At 40.1% G+C, this 16,056-nt stretch overlaps 1 pseudogene; it reads right to left on the bottom strand.

Moving 5' to 3' along the window:
• Positions 1-14,055: 14,055 nt before the first annotated feature.
• LOC124851938 lies at positions 14,056-16,056 on the bottom strand (annotated as a pseudogene).

Genomic DNA, 16,056 nt, shown 5'->3' with positions numbered 1-16,056 from the left:
CCGTTAGCAACCAGGCTCGACGATGAAGACTATGATTAAAACAGGAGCAGGAATCTGCGGAGAAATCAAGCTTGACACTAGTACAAGAGGTTTGGCTTATGATCTCTCTGAGCTGCAGTTCTTCCTCCTCGTGAATGTGATCGCTCTTTTGGTTTCACATCTCAGGTCTCTGCTAACTTCATTGAAGTTCCTGCACGAACTGTAATCCAGGAAACCATGCTGCCAATGAGGTGGTGGTGTCAGAAGTAGTGGGTCTGACCCACACAGGAAGCTGGTGCTGTAATGTTTAGAATCTGATTTACAGGCTGGTGACAGACAGCAGGCGGTAAATAGCTGACTCAAACAAAATTCTCCTTCACTTATTTTAACATTTTAAAAACATTAATGTTGCATAAGTGTGAATTTTTGCCAACCTCTACACCGTCAATAACTATATATATGTGTTTTTATAATGGAAATTAAAGACAAAAGTTGTCACTTTATATCACTCAAAACTTGGAGGTGACACAGATATGCTGAAGTTTAATAACCTACTATATATTTTGATATTTTTTTATATATATTCTGTATCACAATGGATTGTAGGTATTTAACATTGTGTCTCTGTTCTTAATCGTGAAGACAGAGCCGTGACATGTCACTGAGAAATAAATCTGTTAGCAGGAGCTGTAGTTGTGTGGATTTTCTCGTCACTAAAACATAATGGAGATAATGTGCAGATTCTTTCTGTTGCATGTATGAGCTGCAGATGTTTCTTCATCTGGTTCTTGTCTTTCTTCTGCAGTGATGGGAGTCACATCGAGCTCTGGCGTTCATCTTACTGTTTCAGCGACTCTGGCCTCCTGCTGTGATGGCGGCAAAGTGCTGGTCTACCCCGTGATGGGAGCCACTGGCTGAACATGAAAATCCTGGTGGAGGCGCTGCATTCTCAGGGCCATCAAATCACGGTGCTGCGCTCCACCACCAGCTGGTACGTCTCCGAAATCTCCCCCCATTACAGCTCCATCACCGTCCACCAGGAGCAGGCCCAAAACCTCGAGAGCCAGTCCTTCATGACCTCTTTCCTGAAGAGGTCAGATGAACACGGGGTGGTCGTCATGACTCTGGGGACCCTGCTGAGCGAACTCGGCCCCGAGATATCGGAGATCATCGCCTCAGCGTTCGCCAACCTCCCGCAGAAAGTGGTGGAGACACCGGGAAGAGACTGGTCACATCTGGGGAACAACACCATGCTGGTGAAGTGGGCTGAACACAAGACGGCGGCACTACAATGGTATTTACGAGGCCATCTTACTTCAAAGCTGCCCCCATCCTGGGCATCCTCATCTTTGACCAGTACGACAACATGGTGCGTCTGAGGGCACGGGAGTAGCTGAGATTGTTGAAGTGACAACTATGGATGTGGAGTCTCTGACAAGTACTCTGAGGAACATTGTCGACTCCGGAGAAGCTGCACAACAGAACATGGTCAAACTGTCCATTTGACCATGAATCACGAATTTGGTTGTAGAATGTTGCCTTCCTGTAGAAGTTGCTTTTCACCCGTTTGCTTGCTATATTATTAAATTTGAATATAATTATATTGATCAATTGCAAATGTTTTGAGTTTTGTGACATAATACACACACACACACACACACAAACAAATACATACACACAAATGTTTTATCTAGTCATGGGACACCATTTTGTCTCCGAATAAACCATTTTCAGCTTCCACATCACGTTTTAATTATTTTAAAGCTTTCTATTTTTCAATTAATCCTTGAATTTAGGACAAAAATGATTTAGATTTCATATTCACATATAAAATTCACTTTTCTACTTATACTCTGTGCTTCTTTGCTGTTTCTCTCGATAATGTGAAGCTGCAGCATTCTTCAACTATCACATACTTCAAACCAATCAAACATTAATAAATCCTTCTGCTTGTTCACGACATTTAAGTTTCCATTCAACTTTGAAAAAGGTTTGCATTTTTTTTATATCTTGTACAGTTTTATAAAATCTGTTTTGTTTTAGTCTTTTTAGATTTATAATGTGAGTCTAAGTGACTGAGCAGTGACATCCTATCCATCTCCTTTTCTATTTAGGATAAAGAGGAAAAGAAACTCTTGCACTGAAACAAAGCACTTTTGCTGGACCTTTGAAACAGTGGCAACAAGGCCAATACAGGAATGCATATAATATACTAAGATATAAATTAAATAAATATGTTTTTTATTGATTGAAAAAATATAGAATCATTTGTAAGAGCACACAGAGAAAATCCACAGAAGCACAGTCAGAGCGTCTGGTCACAATTAAGATTTGCAGTCATTACATTTCATTATATTACATGTCATTATATTACATGTCATTATATTACATGTCATATAACTGACACTTTTATCCAATGCGACTCTATAATAAGTGTATCAACCATTAGGTACAAACCTCCAGAGCAGCAAGCATCATGTAAGACCAGGTCAAGGTCCTCCAAGAGGCGGTGAAAGCGGCGGCTTGGCTGAGATGCTTGAAGATGTAACCCGACTCATCCCCCAAAGGCTTTCTTCGACTATTGATCAAATTCGGTTTCTTTTCTCCCACTTCCATGGTTTGAGGAAATGTGTAAATCTTTTCCACCCTTTCGTTCTTTTTTGTCTCTGGTTTTTCCTCAACTTTGACCTCTGGTTCACCATCTGAGACTTGATTCACTGTCTGAGACCTCTGATTCAACATCTGAGACTCCTGATTCAACATCTGAGACCTCTGATTCAACATCTGAGACCTCTGATTCACCATCTGAGACCTCTGTTCATCATCTGAGACCTCCAGTTCAACATCTGAGTCCTCTGGTTCATCATCTGAGACCTTAAGCCTGTGGGCTGGGAGACCTGAATTATTGGGTGATGGGTGGTTTATGAACTAAGACCTTGGCTCGACATTTGAGACCTTGGCATTTGGTTCGAAACCTCTGATGCATCATCTGAGACCTCCGGTTCATCAACTTTGACCTCTGGTTCATCATCTGAGACATCAGTTTGCATATTCGATAAATTAAATTCTTCGGCCCAATCGATCATGGGTCTCTGGCACCCTATTGTCTGAGACCTCAGATTCAAGGTCCCATGATTTAGAGTCCCATGGATCAGTGCTCTCTGATTCATTGTCTGGAGCTGCTTATCTCTTAAGTGATTTGAGACCTTTGGCTTATGGTCTGAGAATTTGAATTCATGGTCTTTGTCCTGCAAGATCTTCTGTCTATACTCCGACATCTTCTGTCTATCCTTGAGATTCTGTTTATACCTCCAAAGATCTTCTGTTTATACCTAGAGATCTTCTGTCTTCTCTCTTGAGATATTCTGTTCCTCCTTGTAGATTTTGTTTGTACTCAGATATCTTCTGAGTATCCTTGGAGATCTTCTGTTTATACTCTGAGAACTTTTGTTTATCCTTGAGATCTTTCTGTTTGTACTCAGAGATATTCTGTCTATACTCAGATATCTTCTATATCCCTTGGAGATCTTCTGTTCATACTCTAGAACCTTTGTTTATCCTTAGAGATCTTTTGTTCGTAGTCAGAAATCTTTTGTTCATACTCAGATATCTTCTGAGTATCTCGGGAGACTTTCTCTCTCTGTCCATACTCTGAGAACTTTTGTTTATCCTTAGAGATCTTTTTCGTAGTCAGAAATCTTCTGTTCATACTCTCAGATATCTTCTGAGTATCCTTGGAGATCTTCTGTCTATACTCTGAGAACCTTTGTTTATCCTTAGAGATCTTTTTTTCGTAGTCAGAAATCTTCTGTTCATACTCAGATATCTTCTGAGTATCCTTGGAGACTTCTGTTTGTACTCAGAGATATTCTGTCTATACTTAGAGCTTGAGTTTATCGTTGGAGATTCTCTTCAAACACTGAGAACCTTTGTTTATCCTTAGAGATCTTTTTGTTCATAATCAGAGATCTTTTGTTCATTATCAGATATCTTTGTGATATGTTTTCATTGAATGCAATATCTTTCTTTAACTTTTCAAAGCTCATTTGAAGCTGATTTGAGACATTACTAAAGGCCTGACACATAGTATTAATTCCAACCAGATGTGCTGATGTTTGGGGCTGCTGGATGTTTTCCTTTTGCATCTTCACAATAACTTTCCATGATCTCCACATTGCTTTTCTGTGACAAATCTATGAGCTTCAATTTTAACTCTGCAAGTATTTATAACTGTTTCTATTAGAAATCAAGTTCTGGGTGCTGCATCTCCATGACTTTGATTATATCCGCAGAAGCCGTGAGACTTGTTCAGCTCCCATTTGAAGGTTTCTTTGAGGTCCTGGATTTGTTTGTGGAGGAGCTTTTCCTGGTCAAGTCAACTGGGTGGCTCTCGGTGGAAAGGACAGGAGGCTGATTGCTTCAGCTGGTTGTTGCCATGCTCTAACTAACTCTGTGATCTTAGTGTTGAGACACAGAATAGTTTGTTCTTTTCCTTCAATAATGGACTTCTGTTGAGATACTAGCTCCGCCAAAAGCTCTGCCTTCCTTGAACGCACGTCCTCTGCGACTTCTTTGAATGGAGGGCTCATTTTGGGAAATGGTGATAAGCTTCTGAAGTAATGTTTTCAGATCTCCTTCTCTGCATTTTCTGCTTTGTATTTTTCCTCCATACAGTCAAGGCTCAAGTTGAAGCTGCTTAATATTAGCGCTTTGTCGCTGCAAAAAGGGAACTCTCCCCTAAAGGTCGACACCTCATGTCTGCCTGGATAATGTTGTTCACATTTCGGAGCTGGTGGTCCTGGGTGTTTCTGGTAACCTGTTCATTGTTGCCATCTTGCTTAAGAATATAAGCTCCTCTTCGCCTTTGTTCGCAGTTGGCAAGTAACAAGTGGGAGTACCGCCACATCAGGTATATGATGATGTCATTATGGTCAAAGGAGTGTTGACTTATGAAATTATTCTGAAGATCAAAGGAGTAAATATCATCAACTTGAATCATTTCCTGTCCTTTGTATTTGTATTACACAAAGGTAATTCATAAGAACTTTATGATTTACTTTTCTAAATATTCCGCAATTTTAGCATTTTGCCGAATAAACGTAGGGCCATTTAAATTTCAGTTAAAAGATTCAGAGTAACGGAGACTTACTTGCCTTTAGAGCCTGCCAGAGAGGTGGCATCATGCACTGGATTTTCACATGGTCTCTTTTTCAATATTGATGGATGATTTACTGATCAGTATATAATGATAAATACGCAGTTTATCAAGGTGCTAAAAGTAACAAGAAATGACACATGTGTAATAAAGTGTCTATCAAGCTAATTTTCGCTTGTCTCTCTCTCAAACAGAGGGATTGTGGCATGTCATTTGTCAAACTGAGAAGGAAAAAAAAAAACTACAAAGTGAAACGTTTTTCATCCAATAACTAAACAGTCTGTTGCTCACATAGAAAACTCCTTCACATTTCAAATGCTTTGTAATAAACCGAAGGAATGTGATCATCCCACCATCATCAGTATTAATATAAAGAACGATTAGTATCATTCCAATCTACGAATTACCTGGATTTCATAAATTGTGGTGACTTAATCTCACTACACCAACAAAGTCACCCTAATGCTGCAGCATAGGTCATAAACCCTGCTCCCTCCCTCCATGTTAACAAATGGTACATGGACTAAACTAAATAGATTGAATCAATCGAAAAGATTGAATTTGATCAGGAGCCAATAAGAGAGGCCAGCACTGGTGTCATGTGATTACACTTTTTCTTGAAATCAGTCAGCCAACATTACATCAGTGTCAAGTATAATTTAAGTGTAAAGTTGTTTGAGAGGTTCACACACACACACACACACACACACACACACACACACACACACACACACACACACACACACACACACACACACACACACACACACACACACACACACGTTTTACTCCAAGACACCATTTTGTCCTGAATAAACCATCTTCAGCTTCCACATCACGTTTTAATTATTTTAAAGTCTCTACTTTTCAATTAATCCTTGAATTTAGGACAAAAAATGATTTGGATTTCATATTCACATATAAAATTCACTTTTCTACTTATACTCTGTGCTTCTTTGCTGTTTCTCTCTGATAATGTGAAGCTGCAGCATTCTTCAACTACTTCACATACTTCAACCAATCAAACATCAAATCCTTCTGCTTGTTCACGACATTTAAGTTTCCATTCAACTTTGAAAAAAAGGTTTTGGTATTTTTGAAATCTTGTACAGTTTTTATAAAAATCGGTTTTGTTTTAGTCTTTTTGATTTTATAATGTGAGTCTAAGTGTGACTGAGCAGTGACATCCCATCCATCTCCTTTCTATTTAGGATAAAGAGGAAAAGAAACCTTGCACTGAAACAAAGCACTTTTTTGCCGGACCTTTTGAAACAGTGGCAAACAAGTGTCAATACAGGAATGTACATAATATACTAAGATATAAATTAAATAAATATGTTTTTTATTGATTGAAAAAATATAGAATCATTTGTAAGAGCACACAGAGAAAATCCACAGAAGCACAGTCAGAGCGTCTGGTCACAATTAAGATTTGCAGTCATTACATTTCATTATATTACATGTCATTATATTACATGTCATTATATTACATGTCATATAACTGACACTTTTATCCAATGCGACTTACAATAAGTGCATCAACCATTAGGGTACAAACCCAGAGCAGCAAGCATCATGTAAGACCAGGTCAAGGTCCTCCAAGAGGCGGTGAAAGCGGCGGCTTGGCTGGAGATGCTTGAAGATGTAACTCGTCTCATCCCCCCCAAAGGCTTCTTCGGACTATTGATCAAATTCGGTTTCTTTTCTCCCACTTCCATGGTTTGAGGAAATGTGTAAATCTTTTCCACCCTTTTCTGTTCTTTTTTGTCTCTGGTTTTTCCTCAACTTTGACCTCTGGTTCACCATCTGAGACCTCTGATTCACTGTCTGAGACCTCTGATTCAACATCTGAGACCTCTGATTCACCATCTGAGACCTCTGATTCAACATCTGAGACCTCTGATTCACCATCTGAGACCTCTGGTTCATCATCTGAGACCTCCAGTTCAACATCTGAGTCCTCTGGTTCATCATCTGAGACCTTAAGCCTGTGGGCTGAGACCTTTGAATTATTGGGTGGGATGGGTGGTTTATGAACTAAGACCTTTGGCTCGACATTTGAGACCTTTGGCATTTGGTCTGAAACCTCTGATGCATCATCTGAGACCTCCGGTTCATCAACTTTGACCTCTGGTTCATCATCTGAGACATCAGTTTCAAGGTCTGATAAATTAAATTCTTCGTCCAATCGATCATGGGTCTCTGGCACCTCATTGTCTGAGACCTCAGATTCAAGGTCCCATGAAGAGTCATCATCCCATGCATCAGTGCTCTCTGATTCATTGTCTGAGCCGTTTATCTCATGATTTGAGACCTTTGGCTTATGGTCTGAGAATTTGAATTCATGGTCTTTGTCCTGCAAGATCTTCTGTTCATACTCCGACATCTTCTGTTCATCCTTGGAGATCTTCTGTTTATACCCAAAGATCTTCTGTTTATACCCAGAGATCTTCTGTTCCTCCTTGGAGATATTCTGTTCCTCCTTGTAGATCTTTTGTTTGTACTCAGATATCTTCTGAGTATCCTTGGAGATCTTCTGTTTATACTCTGAGAACTTTTGTTTATCCTTGGAGATCTTCTGTTCATACTCTGAGAACCTTTGTTTATCCTTAGAGATCTTTTTTTCGTAGTCAGAAATCTTCTGTTCATACTCAGATATCTTCTGAGTATCCTTGGAGATCTTCTGTTTGTACTCAGAGATATTCTGTTCATACTTAGAGAGCTTGAGTTTATCGTTGGAGATCTTCTTTTCAAACACTGAGAACCTTTGTTTATCCTTAGAGATCTTTTGTTCATAATCAGAGATCTTTTGTTCATTATCAGATATCTTTTGTGATATGTTTTCATTGAATGCAATATCTTTCTTTAATCCTTCAAAGCTCATTTGAAGCTGATTTGAGACATTACTAAAGGCCTGACACATAGTATTAATTCCAACCAGATGTGCTGATGTTTGGGGCTGCTGGATGTTTTCCTTTTGCATCTTCACAATAACTCTCTCCATGATCTCCGCCGTTTCTTTTTCAGACAAATCTATGAGCTTCAACTTTTTAACTCTGCAAGTATTTATAAATTGTTCTATATTAGAAATCAAGTTCTGGTGCTGCATCTCCATGACTTTGATTATATCCGCAGAAGCCGCAGACTTGTTCAGCTCCATTTGAAGCTGCTCTTTGAGGTCCTGGATTTGTTTGTGGAGGAGCTTTTCCTGGTCAAAGTCAACTGGGTGGCTCTCGGCAGGTGGCACTTTTCTACTTATACTCTGTGCTTCTTTGCTGTTTCTTCTCTGATAATGTGAAGCTGCAGCATTCTTCAACTACTTCACATACTTCAACCAATCAAACATCAAATCCTTCTGTTTGTTCACGATATTTGCTTCCATTCAACTTTGGAAAAAAGGTTTTGGTATTTTTGAAATCTTGTACAGTTTTTATAAAAATCTGTTTTGTTTTAGTCTTTTAGATTTATAATGTGAGTCTATGTGACTGAGCAGTGACATCCTATCCATCTCCTCTTTTCTATTTAGGATAAAAAGAGGAAAAGAAAACTCACTGAAACAGCACTTTTTTGCCGGACTCTTTTGAAACAGTGGCAAACAAGTGTCAATACAGGAATGTACATAATAATATACTTTAAGATATAAATTAAATAAATATGTTTTTTTATTGATTGAAAATATAGAATCATTTGTAAGAGCAATACAGAGAAAATTCACAGAAGCACAGTCAGAGCTGCCTAGTCACACTAAGATTTGCAGTCATTACATTTCATTATATTACATGTCATTATATTACATGTCATATAACTGACACTTTAGATCCAATGCGACTTACAATAAGTGCATCAACCATTAGGTACAAACCCAGAGCAGCATCATGTAAGACCAGGTCAAGGTCTCCAAGAGGCGGTGAAAGCGGCGGCTTGGCTGGAGATGCTTGAAGATGTAACCTGCCTCATCCCCCCAAAGGCTTCTTCGACTATTGATCAAATTCGGTTTCTTTTCCCACTTCCATGGTTTGAGGAAATGTGTAAATCTTTTCCACCCTTTCTGTTCTTTTTGTCTCTGGTTTTTCTCAACTTTGACCTCTGGTTCACCATCTGAGACCTCTGATTCACTGTCTGAGACCTCTGATTCAACATCTGAGACCTCTGGATTCAACATCTGAGACCTCTGATTCAACATCTGAGACCTCTGTTCATCATCTGAGACCTCCAGTCTAACATCTGAGTCCTCTGGGTTCACTCATCTGAGACCTTAAGCCTGTGGGCTGAGACTCTTGAATTATTGGGTGTGATGGGTGGTTTATGAACTAAGACCTTGGGCTCGGCATTTGAGACCTTGGCATTTGGTCTGGAAACCTCTGATGCATCATCTGAGACCTCCGGTTCATCAACTTTGACCCTGGTTCATCATCTGAGACATCAGTTTCAAGGTTCGATAAATTCGAATTCTTCGTCCAATCGATCATGGGTCTGGCACTCATTGTCTGGAGACCTCAGATTCAAGGTCCCATGATTTAGAGTCCCATGACTGGGTGCTCTCGATTCATTGTCTGAGCCGTTTATCTCATGATTTGAGACCTTGGCTTATGGTCTGAGAATTTTGACCCATGGTCTTTGTCCTGCAAGATCTCTCGCCATACTCCGACATCTTCTGTTCATCCTTGGAGATCTTCTCTTTATACCCAAAGATCTTCTGTTTATACCCAGAGATCTTTTGTTCCTCCTTGAGATATTCTGTTCCTCTCTTGTAGATCTTTTGTTTGTACTCAGATATCTTCTTGAGTATCCTTGAGATCTTTCTGTTTATACTCTGAGAACTTTTGTTTATCCTTGGAGATCTTCTGTTTGTACTCAGAGATATTCTGTCTATACCTGTGATATCTTCTGAGTATCCTTGGAGATCTTCAATTCATATCTGAGAACCTTTGTTTATCCTTAGAGATCTTTTTGTTCGTAGTTTGAAATCTTTTGTTCATACTCAGATATCTTCTGAGTATCCTTGAGATCTTCTGTCCATACTCTGAGAACCTTTGTTTATCATTAGAGATCTTTGTTCGTAGTCAGAAATCTTCTGTTCATACTTCAGATATCTTCTGAGTATCCTTGAGATCTTCTGTTCATACTCTGAGAACCTTTGTTTATCCTTAGAGATCTTTTTTCAGAGTCAGAAATCTTCTGTTCATACTCAGATATCTTCTGAGTATCCTTGAGATCTTCTGTTTGTACTCAGAGATATTCTGTCTCATACTTAGAGAGCTTGAGTTTATCGTTGAGATCTTCTTTTCAAACACTGAGAACCTTTGTTTATCCTTAGAGATCTTTTGTTCATAATCAGAGATCTTTTGTTCATTATCGATATCTTTTGCATATGTTTTCATTGAATGCAATATCTTTCTTCTTTAATCCTTCAAAGCTCATTTGAAGCTGATTTTGAGACATTGGCCAAAGGCCTGACATTAATAGTATTAATTCCAACCAGATGTGCTGATGTTTGGGCTGCTGGATGTTTTCCTTTTGCATCTTCATGCAAATAATCCTCTCCATGATCTCCTACTGCTTTCTTTTCAGACAAATCTATGAGCTTCAACTTTTAACTCTGCAAGTATTTATAAATTGTTCTATATTAGAAATCAAGTTCTGTGCTGTATCTCCATGACTTTGATTATATCCTCAAGAGAAGCCGTAGACTTGTTCAGCTCCATTTGAAGCTGCCTTTTTGAGGTCCTGGATTTGTTTGTGGGAGGAGCTTTTCCTGTCAAAGTCAACTGGGTGGGTTTCGGCAGGTGGAAAGGACAGGAGTTGATTGCTTCAGCTGGTTGTTGCTATGCTCTAACTCTGTGATCTTAGTGTTGAGACACAGAATAGTTTGGTTCTTTTCTTCAATAATGGACTTGTTGAGATACTAGCTCATTTAAAAGCTCTGCCTTCCTTTGAACGAATGGTCCTTTCATATTCTTTGAATGGAGGGCTCATTTTGGGAACAGATAAGCTTCTGAAGTAATGTTTTCAGACTCCTTCTCTGCATTTTCTGCTTTGTATTTTTTCCTCCATACAGTCAAGGGCCTGCTGAAGCTGCTAATATTAGCGTTGTCGCTGCAAAAAAAAGAGAACTCTCCTCTCTCAAAGGTCGCACACCTCATGTCTGCCTGGATAATGTTGTTCATATCGGAGCTGGTGTCCTGGGTGTTTTGCAACCTGTTCATTGTTGCCATCTTGCTTAAGAATATAAGCTCCTCTTCGCTCTTTTTGTTCGCGGTTGGCAAGTAAATAAAGTGGAGTACCGCCCACATCAGGTATACATGATGATGTCATTATGGTCAAAAGGAGGTTGACTTATGAAATCATTCCAAAGATCAAAGGAGTAAACACTACTGAACTTTGAATCATTTCCTGTCCTTGTATTTGTATTACACAAAGGTAATTCATAAGAATCTATGATTTCTACTTTTCTAAATATTCCAATTTTACATTTTGCAGAATAAATTTAGTCATTTAAATTTCAGTTAAAAGATTCAGAGTAATCTGAGACTTTTATTCTGGGTTCCTTTTGTGAGTCTGCTAGAGAGGTGGCATCATGCACTGGATTTTTCATATGGTCTTTTTCAATATTGATGGATGATTTACTGATCAGTATATAATGATAAATACGCAGTTTATCAAGGTGCTAAAAGTAACAAGAATGACGATGTGGTAATAAAGTGTTCATCGCCAATTCTCGCCTCTCTCTCTCTAACAGAGTGGATTGTGGCACAAGTCATTTGTCAAACTGAGATAGAAGAAGGAAAACAACTACAAAGTGAAATGTCATCCAATAACTAAACAATCTGTTGCCTACACACAGAAAACCTTCACATTTCAAATGCTTTGTATTAAACTGAAGAATGTGATCATCACACCATCATCAGTATTAATATAAAGAATCGATTAGTATCGTCTAATTCATTTAATTACCTGGATTACATTTGTGTTGACTTAATCTCACCACACCAACAAAGTCACCCCCATCGCTGCAGTATAGGTCATAAAACTCCCGTTTCCTCCTCCATGTTAACAAATGGTACATGGACCAAACTAAATAGATTGAATCAATCGGAAGATTGAATTTGACGAGGAGCCAATAAGAGAGGCCAGTACTGGTGTCATGTGATTACACTTTTTCTGAAATCAGTCACAACATTACATCAGTGTCAAGTATAATTTAAGTGTAAAGTTGTTTGAGAGGTTCACACACACACACACACTGTAATTTTGTTCGTTGATCAAATAAGTTGATGGAGAGAATCAAAGAAAACAGGAGGAGAGAAAAACAAAGCATTAAAAAGAGCTGGATTGACTGTCTCAACAAAAACATCTGTCTACTTTTATTTTTACTCTACCACAGGAAGGTCCAAATGAGATACAATATATAATTAGACCTCTGTGAAGATGGAAATGACTTAACTGCCCTAAAACTAAAATGTGTTCCCACTGTGGAGTAAATGTTCTTGAATCTGTTACACAACGCTGAACAAGTGGAGAAATGAGGGCAGGTATGAAGACAACGTGTGAAGAGCAGCCGGATCGCCCTCTCAGAGCTCAGCTGCAGGCACGTGACCTAATTCAATTTACATTCAGAAATCGCTTTCCTCCCTCCTGTGCCACCACACAGACAAAACTTCACAAATGTAAGAGAACGACATCTGCAAAATAAGCATGATTGTTTTTAAAACCTGTGCCAGAGAATATCTATTATAATCCAGCAGCAAATGAAAATGTGACTGAATCGGGCTGTGACAAGTGTTTCAGGAAATCAACATTCACGCCAGTGTCAGAGTGAGAGTAACGAGTAACGTTCATTACCTTATATGAAGTATGAAAAAACTGGGATGACGAGCGAGCGTTGGGGAGGACACTTCATATCCAGGGGTGGGGCCAAGGGAGAGGAATCAACAGAGCCGCTAGGTCATGGAAAGTAGCGGTCATCATGATGTCATGTGATGTCATAATACCCCACATGACTCTGCATGTACGACGAGTATAAAGAGGTTTAAGTAATAAAACTAATTCAAATAATCAACCTGAACATGAGCAGAAGATGTTCATGTCCTCAATGGTACAATCCCTCTCGCCAAATGCACACGACAAGTCTTTATTTAGCTGAGTGTGTGTGACGTAAAACAAATCTATTCTAATTTTGGAATGCAAATGTCTGATTGATGTAATATAAAATAAATTTGAGGTAAATACTGACACTTGAATTCGCAGTTGTCCTTTTATAGTCTAAACAAATCAAATGAATTCACTTCACTGACGTAAGTTTGTTGGTCGCTCGTTGACCTTGTGCAGTTTTGTCCCTGGGAGTTGTAGTCTCCGCCTGGTACAGACTCTCTTCGAGCGGCTGCAGCGACCTGACCAATACAGTGCATGGCTCTGATGTTCACAGAAATGTTTTCTTTTAATGTGAAACTTATCTACAATCTGCATCCTGTAAAGACGCCCATTCAGTCAACTTCCTGTTTTTTAAACTACAACAGATCTGCAATCGCAACACGTGCTGCCATCGCTCCGTAAACCTCCCACGAGAATAAAACAGAAACAGTCGGAACTTTTCGAGATTTTATTTTTAGCGTGTTAAACAGCAATTTGAAATACAGATTAAAAAGGGAATATGTTACAGTGGGTAGTCTTTGATCCAGGAAATACAGCTGATGCAATTGTTGATTTTCCTTCACACCGTAGAAAACCTTGGTGATGACCTGTAAGCATGACAGCTTGGGACGAGCAGCTGTCAAAGCTGAGCAGGAGTCTTTACGTGCATTGAGGCAAACCAGGTTGAGGGCGCTGTTCAGACACACCAGCCTACTAATTTATCTGATGAGCGTATGTAAACTCCGTTGAACCAATTGTGACAGTTCCTGTGTTTGCTCAGAGCTCTCAATTTAGAGATTCAGGTTCTTGAACAGGTGATAGGGGATGTAACAAAACAGAGAAGAGAAGGATCAAAATGAACAACAGCCAGGCTCCTCCCTTTGCTTCAGAGCCTTGTCGGTTGTTTTTGGAGCAAAGTGATAATCATATGTCCGTAGCAGCCTCAGCATGATGAGGAGTGATACAAAACCCAGTCAGGGTCCTCCCCAGGCTGTAGTTCAGGTAATCCTCCACAAATGCGCGTGTGGTCTCGTAGCATTTCTCAGTTTGGTTTCAAACGTCTTCATGAACATGTCTGGAAGACTCTGACAGCCACCAGCAGCCATGCAATGGTGGACTGAGGATGGTCACAGAATGGAGTGGGAGTGATTCTTCCCAACACTTTCATCGGGTGAATAATAGCCAGGTACCTGTACACGCTGATGCACGTAAGGAATCCGAAGGCCAGATAGGTTCAGGGAAGAAGTAGAATCTTCAAGTATCTTGCAGAATGTATCTCCAAAGATCTACAAACTCCCCTGAAGTAGTAATCCATCAACAATGGCAGCGTGAGCAGATACAAAACATCTGCAAGTCCCAGGCTGAGAACAAACACGTTGACGCTACTCCAGTTTCTTCCAGTTCTGGCTGCAGAAGACTCTGCACCCCATCCGCAGCAACCAGGCCGAATGGCGAAGACCAAGATTAAAACAGGAGGTAGGAATTCGCGAGAAATCAAGCTTGACACTAGTACAAGAGGTTTGGTTCATGATCTTTCAGCTGCAGTTCTTCCTCCTGTAATGGATCGTCTCTTTTGGTTTCACATCTCAGGTCTCTGCTAACTTCATTCAAGTTCCTGCACGAACTGTAACCAGGAAACTACGTCAATGAGGTGGTGTCAGAAGTAGTCTGACCCCACAGGAAGCTGGTGGGCGGTAATGTTTAGACCTGATTTACAGGCTGGTGACAGACAGCAGGCAGTAAAAGCTGACTCAAACAAATTCTCCTTCAACTTATTTCAATATTTTAAAACATTAGCGTTGCATATGTACCTACAACCTCACTGTCAATAACTATACATATGTGTTTTTGCAATGGGAAATTAAAGACAAAGTTGCTCTACTATATCAATAATTAAACTTGAGGTGACACAGATATAAGCCAAGTTTAATAACCTACTATATATTTTGATATTTTATATATATTCTGTATCACAATGGATTGTAGGTATTTAACATTGTGTCTCTGTTCTTAATCAGAAGACAGAGCCGTGACATGTCACTGAGCAAATCCTACAAGGCAGAGCTGTGAAGTTGTGTGTGGATTTTCTGCCATTAAAACATAATGGAGATAATGTGCAGCATTCTTTCAAGTTGTATGTATGAGCTGCAGATGTTTCTTCATCTGGTTCTGTCTTCTTCCGCAGTGATGGAGTCAGCATCGAGCCTGCATTCATCTTACTGTTTTCAGCGACTCTGGCCTCCCTGCTGTGATGGCGGCAAAGTGCTGGCTCCACCCCGTGGATGGGAGCCACTGGCTGAACATGAAAATCCCAGAGGCGCTACCTCAGGCCATCAAATCACGTGTGCTGCGACACCACCAGCTGGGTACGCCTCCCAAATCTCCCCATTACAGTCTATCACCGGGCCCACCAGCAGGCCTGAAACTCTCGAGAGCCAGTCCTTCATGACCTCTTTCCTGAAGAGGCTGGGATGAACACGGGGTGGTCACAAGTGACTCTGGGGACTCCTGCTGAGCTTAACTCGGCCTTAGACATCGGAGATCACTGCCTCAGCGTCTCGCCAACCTCCCTGCAGGTGTGTGAGACACACTGGAAGAGACTGGTCACACTGGGGAACAACACCATGTTGGTGAAGGGCGGTCACAGACAAGTGCAATTCAATGGTATTTGCATGAGGCCATATCTACCAAAGCGTCCCCATCCTGGGCATCCCCCTCATCTTTGATTCTGGCACGATAACATGGTGCGCCTGAGGCATGGGGGAAGAGCTGAGATTGCTGGCGACAACCAT

The sequence above is a fragment of the Hippoglossus stenolepis genome, chromosome 6 (assembly GCF_022539355.2).
Source record: "Hippoglossus stenolepis isolate QCI-W04-F060 chromosome 6, HSTE1.2, whole genome shotgun sequence".
In the NCBI taxonomy this organism is placed as follows: domain Eukaryota; kingdom Metazoa; phylum Chordata; class Actinopteri; order Pleuronectiformes; family Pleuronectidae; genus Hippoglossus; species Hippoglossus stenolepis.
The sequence above is the reverse complement of the archived record's forward strand: the minus strand, read 5'-3'. Positions and strand labels throughout refer to the sequence as shown.